Raw genomic sequence first — 6,116 nt, 5'->3', positions numbered from 1 at the left:
GCCTAGTTACGGCCTTGTTACTGTATGTGATCAAAGGAAAGGTTGTGAATATACAGGAATATAGACATCTCTACATGCTAAAGCTTTGTTTCATTCTAATGTTGTCTTTGATTTTACAGACCGACACTTCTTTCTCCACTTTATACCCATACCAATGATTTAATCATTCAGTAAATGCTTGTTCAGAAGAATCTGATTCTATAATGCTTAACAATACACAATTTTCCTCATAGGTTAATGTACAAAAGAAAAAAGAAACGAATATCAGCATGGATCCATTGCACTCTTCAAAAATCAATAGAAATGATTGCTTTCAAATACAAATATTATTGCGTTTAAATATATACATTAACCTATGAGGAAAATTGTGTATTGTTAAGCAATACGAATACGAAATAATACAAATTAAACTCGTTTTAACAGATTCTAAAACTTGTTATAACGAATTGAATTCAATTAAACGAATTCCATAATTTGTTATAACGAATTAAATTCGTTAAAACGAATTCGACAAATCGTAATATCGAATGCATATATATTTTTGTATAGACCCTGATTATTGAATTCGATCAAATGAATTTAATTCGTTATAACAAAACTTTGGAATTTGTTTTAACGAATCTAATTTGTTATAACAAACTTAAGAACTTGTTTAAACGAATTTAATTTGTTATCAAATTTTTTGAATTCGATTTAAGAGCGTGTCTCAGAGAAAAACATGCAAAATGGTCCAGTAGCAAGGTTCTCCAATTGCCTTCAAATTTTGCAAGCTAAATCTAGTATGCATGAATGGAAATTGAACAAATTTTTATTGTGCCAATCATACCGGTATACCTTTTATGACCTGTTACTAAGAATAGCTCTTATGCAACAAAATCTCAGGTCATATTTTATACTTTTTAGTCATATTTGGAGAAGAATTAAAACTGCAACTCTCATTATTATCAAAATATTTAATTTTGAAATAAAAGAACACAGGTTAGTACTTCTTAAGTGCATAGTAAAAATGACTGACGTCCATTTTGTTTAAGTGCAAAAAGGTCATAAAATTGGCAATGTTCCATATTTTTGAAAAAATGTCAATTTTCTACTAAATTGAAATAACAGTTACGGCCAAAATGGAAATTTTAATCTAGAAAATTTTACTGCTTATTGTTAAGGATGATTATGTGAACAAAATATGAAAAAATTGCTGTTGGCAAATTTAAACTTTAGTATTCATTGAATGTCAAAGTAAGTTAATTTTTCACACTCGAGGTATCAAAAATACTTAAAGTGTTATACATAAAATACTTCAAAACTTTTCAAAACATTAAAAAAAATATGTTTCTGTGGTAACATTCATTTCTGTATTTTAAAAATTAAACATATTAATTACAGTTCAATAGATAACACCTCTATAAATCAAAATAATTCATTAGAAAGGGGTGGGGGTGGGTGGGGTGTTACACACAATATTATGAATCCCCTTTCATCTCTTAAAATTAAAATGGAGGGAAAACAATATTGTTGTAAATGTTTTAAGTAAACAAAACCAAACTTCTGTAAAAATTAATATAAAGTTTGAATATTTTTCAACATCTTTTGAATATGATAGCTCTCCTAAAATAGAATTCAGTTAACAAGTGCATAAAGGTCAAAATAAGCATTGTGATCTATTATTCTACAATATATGGTATGTAATACATGAACTTCATGTACATAATGTTGGTTACAGTAAACACCCTTAAAATGAATTCATGTTTACAGTTACTGTAGTTAATTTCATTCTCTGTTGATTCCAAAACATGTTACACTGTATTGGGAACTAATTACTTTTATAATGATTCATACACTCTTTGATAGAAGTCATATTGTGATGTAGGACACAGAGTTTATAAATTAAAAAAAACAAAACTTATTTTGATATCCCATCATAATGAAAATACTGTAACAATCAGAATTCTAACATTTTAATGAACATGAAACTTTTGATCATAATGTAAGAATGTCAAAATCAATTCCATGGTTAAGTATATTGGAACCTTTAATTTCCAAGGTTCTTATTTTTGTGAGGGGTGGGTTAGTTTTCAATGTATTCGGGGCATGGAGAGACCCACAAATTTATGACTATCATGAAATATAAAATTTATATGCTTAATTACTACTCAACACTTCAAAAACTGCAAAATAAAATCAAAATCCCCACATATCAATATTTTTTTTTTCTGAATCCTCGATTCCCCTGTTTCAAAATATGTGATTATACAGGTTATAAACTTACTGAATATGTACAGATGTAAACACATCATTCACCATACAAGTCACTTGATCTTCATATTCATTCGAGTCTAAAGCAGAAACAATCTCTGCAAGTATTTCATCCTAATCAATACAAACATCTTCAAAACACCTTTCAGACAACAATTGATTGTTTACAGAGGGAGGTACAGAGACACTCTTAGATTTTATTGACAAATATATGAGGCAATATATCCTCTTACTTGTGAAATATTTAGCCATTTTTCTTTCTTAAAAAGTCTTTCACCATTTTTCTTCAGCTCATCTGCCAATGAGACACTATCGGGGCATTTTCCTGTTCTGTCACATTCTTTGCATATCATGCACTAGTCCTTTTCTTCCTTGGAGAACTGTATTGCTTTCTTCTGCTCTCCAGTGCCAAACCCATGCTTTCTCCTGTTGGCTCTCTCTGGACTCCATCATTAATTCTACCTGATTTGACTGTTTGTATCAATAAATTTTGAGACTCTCTAATGCTTTCACATCTTGTATCATATAAATTTGCTGCAGTGTTCCTACTTGATCTTGAATTTCTGTAAGACTGATTTCCAACTCCCAGGAGATTTTCGTGATTGCAACATTTTGAAAATACTTTCTGTTATGATGAGTCTGGACAGAGGTAATACATGTATTGTTGAGTATTACTCCCTATACTTCCAGCCGAACTTTCATTTGTAACCTGCTTCATCTTTCCCTTGATCAGTAAGCTCAAGATGTTGGGTAAATGAAACAGTTCCACTCCACTGATCCTCCTCTCTTAGAAAACCCTGTATTACCTATAATATGAATTAAAATGCACCATAAGCAATTTACTTTAGATGAAGGTGGTGATTTATTCAAAGACTAATTATTTGATAACTGACCTCTTTTGAAAAAAAAACTTTACTTTGACTTAACTATGTTTACCTACCACAATCCCAATATATCATATGTCATGACATGTGACCTTTGTAAATGGTTAAATTACAAATTAGAAGATAATGTATGGGGTTTTTTTAAATTTTGATGAACAGTGTTGCAATGGTTGATAAAAAATAGAAATTTCGGTGAAATACTTTCAAAAGGCTATTCTAAATACAGTTTTAGTCTGTCAATGATTATAATATAATGTGGCATGTAAATAGACTACATAGAGAAACATAATTGTTATTTTTGTTTTTTTTATATTGATGAATGATTTTGTCACAGTAACTAAAATTGAAATTTTTGTAAAATTTAATAAAAGCAGCTCCTACAGTTGTGGTTTTATTGCAATCTTGCCACAAAAATAGGCTTTATCAAGAATCATTATTCTATTTATTGCCCTTATAAAGTTTCAAGACCCAACTGCTACTTTTTTCTTCCTTTGTCTGTTTGTTATAAGTACAAATCAATAGAGCTACAGTCTCAACAGAGACTTTTGGTTTGTTTTGTTACATGTATGTTGCACTATTAGAAAGTATCATAATATAAACAGGTATTACATGTACTATAAATTATAGTTATGCATTTTGGACAGTTCTTTTAAAATCAACTGGATCAGTGGGATAATAAGAGAATTGAGTTATTAAAAAATCAAGGTGATAGCCTAAGTGACAAGTGAAAAATATAATTATTAATTTTCTAGCCCTACACTTTACCATATGAATTTGCTTCAGGGTTTTCTCTTCTGATTTGGTTGGATCCAATAAATACTGCAGCACATGGACAACTGTTGCTATAAGCATGATAAGATAGAATTTTAATCAATTCTAAATAATGTTTAATTCAAGAGAGGAATGATAAAATATATTGGAGATGTTTAAAACCTCTATAATACACAAGGTGTACTAGCAATCATATACTGTCTCGTATATGTACATGCTAAAACTTTTAGTATAAACTTTATGAGTAGCAGTATATTTTTATGATTTTTTATCAATGTTCTTGATTTTCAAAATATCATCAATTTGAAAAAATTATAGGCACTCAATTTAATTTTGTATAAATCTTTATGTAATTATGGTGATGAAATATTTGTGTGATCAACTAAATTTTAAAGATTGTCCTTGCATATAATTAAATATACCTATTTCCTCTTCTAAAATCACTGTCATACTCCTTGGTCCAAACTCATTACTGCCTATGAGAAGCACACTGCTTGCACAATTCTTCAATTTATTAGAACTTGTATTTCATGTACATGTACTTCTAAAAAAAAAAAAAAAAAAAAGAAAAAAAAAGATCAAACAATTGTTTAATCTGAGCCGAGTTTATACCACCTGTCCTCCTCCCCTATCACAATCACTTGTAAAACAGAGAACAAATACATTCATTATTTTAACTTCCAACTGAAAATTCTTTGTCCTACCTGATCCAACTGGTATATTGTCTCCCTCATTTTCAACCAGTATTCTTTACAAAAGATAGGGATAGCCCATCGGTCTGCTTTTGCTTTCTTCCTTATGATCGGGACGGCAGCACCTTGACTTACTTCTTCGCCATTTTAATCCTTAATTGTCTTTGACATACTCATAATTCTAATGTGCTAGAAATGTCAATGGAAAAAATACCATTTCTATAGGCCTACAGAATGCAGCAAAACGATCGCCTCTGGTACGTCATAAATTTTCCATGCAACCCAGCTAGGGTATGTTCCGAGATTTGAGTAAACGCAAATGGTTTGACAGATCCTTAGTATATTCTTATAAATGAATTTATTGGGCCATCACTGCTTGAAATGTTTGAAAAATTGCTGAAATCACATTGTTTTTCTGCCCCTGCCATGTTGCAATATCATTTTCCCCCTTTTTTGTATGGAGAGTTCCACTACGGGAGATAACTCTTCAAAACTCATTTTATTAATTTTCTTTATCAATTTTGGTGAATATTTTAAACTTTCATGAAGGTTTTAATTTTGATTGTCCTTCTCAGCATTTATTTACACTAAAATCAAATTATTAATCATCAATTGAAGAAATATTCATTACATTTGAACAATTTTAATTTACAAATGAAAAGCTTGGCTAACATCGTAAGGTCATCATTTCCACCAATTATTTGTTATATGTCCTATTAAAAGCCATCAGTGAATTTTTTATATTTGATAGAACATAAATAAATTATTATAAAGCACATTATAAGATCAAATTATTTTCTCCATTTAAGCTGTGCAATTGCACTAAACAAGGATAATAAATCTAAAGTTCTAAATTTAGCCTTACTCGTGGCTCGATCATAGAATACATATAGGTGCAATCATTGTGAAAAATAAATATTTTTCATCTTTGACATATATGTGTTGATGATATAATAAATATCTGGCATTGCAAAAATTTTTCAATTGATTTTGCAAGGTCTCAATCTTTCATATTTGCACCTACTATTTTATGCCAATTTTGCTAAATATAGAAACAGGGTTGTTACTAAAAATAGAAACACGTGGCACACTTTCCAAATTTAAATTTTAGATCCTCAGACAACCTAGACCTTAAAAATATATTATAAAATGAAAAGTTTTGTAGACCCTCCCGGACGATTTTTCAGATTTTGCATGTTTTTCTCTGAGACACGCTCTTAACGAATTTAATTCGTTATAACAAATTAAAGAATTCGTTGTAATGAATCATTTTTTTTATTCAACAAATTCGTTATAACAAATTCGTAGAAATTATTACAAATTCTTTATAACAACGAAAACAACAAATTCGACAATTCGTTATATCGGATTCAATAATATTTTCGATAGGTCCTAAATGGGCTTCCGAATAACAAACTTTAACAAATCATTTTATTTTCTCGTTGTTATTGTTTTAGCAGGTCATTCAGTCTGGAAAAGAGTTCTACATTGCGCTACACAAAACTCTAGGTATGATGGC

The 6,116-nt window shown here is 29.7% G+C and overlaps 1 long non-coding RNA gene across 1 annotated transcript; it reads right to left on the bottom strand.

Moving 5' to 3' along the window:
- Nucleotides 1–2,734: 2,734 nt before the first annotated feature.
- On the bottom strand, nt 2,735–5,223 carry LOC134282437 (uncharacterized). Its single transcript, XR_009995287.1, has 3 exons — nt 4,610–5,223; nt 3,900–3,976; nt 2,735–3,056 (listed from the first exon to the last, which is right to left on the bottom strand). It is a non-coding gene; the product is annotated as an uncharacterized LOC134282437 (long non-coding RNA).
- Nucleotides 5,224–6,116: the final 893 nt, after the last annotated feature.

This window comes from Saccostrea cucullata, unplaced genomic scaffold, assembly GCF_032062105.1.
Source record: "Saccostrea cucullata isolate Sc308-1 unplaced genomic scaffold, CSIRO_AGI_Scuc_v1 ctg1127, whole genome shotgun sequence".
In the NCBI taxonomy this organism is placed as follows: Eukaryota; Metazoa; Mollusca; class Bivalvia; order Ostreida; family Ostreidae; genus Saccostrea; species Saccostrea cuccullata.
The sequence above is the reverse complement of the archived record's forward strand: the minus strand, read 5'-3'. Positions and strand labels throughout refer to the sequence as shown.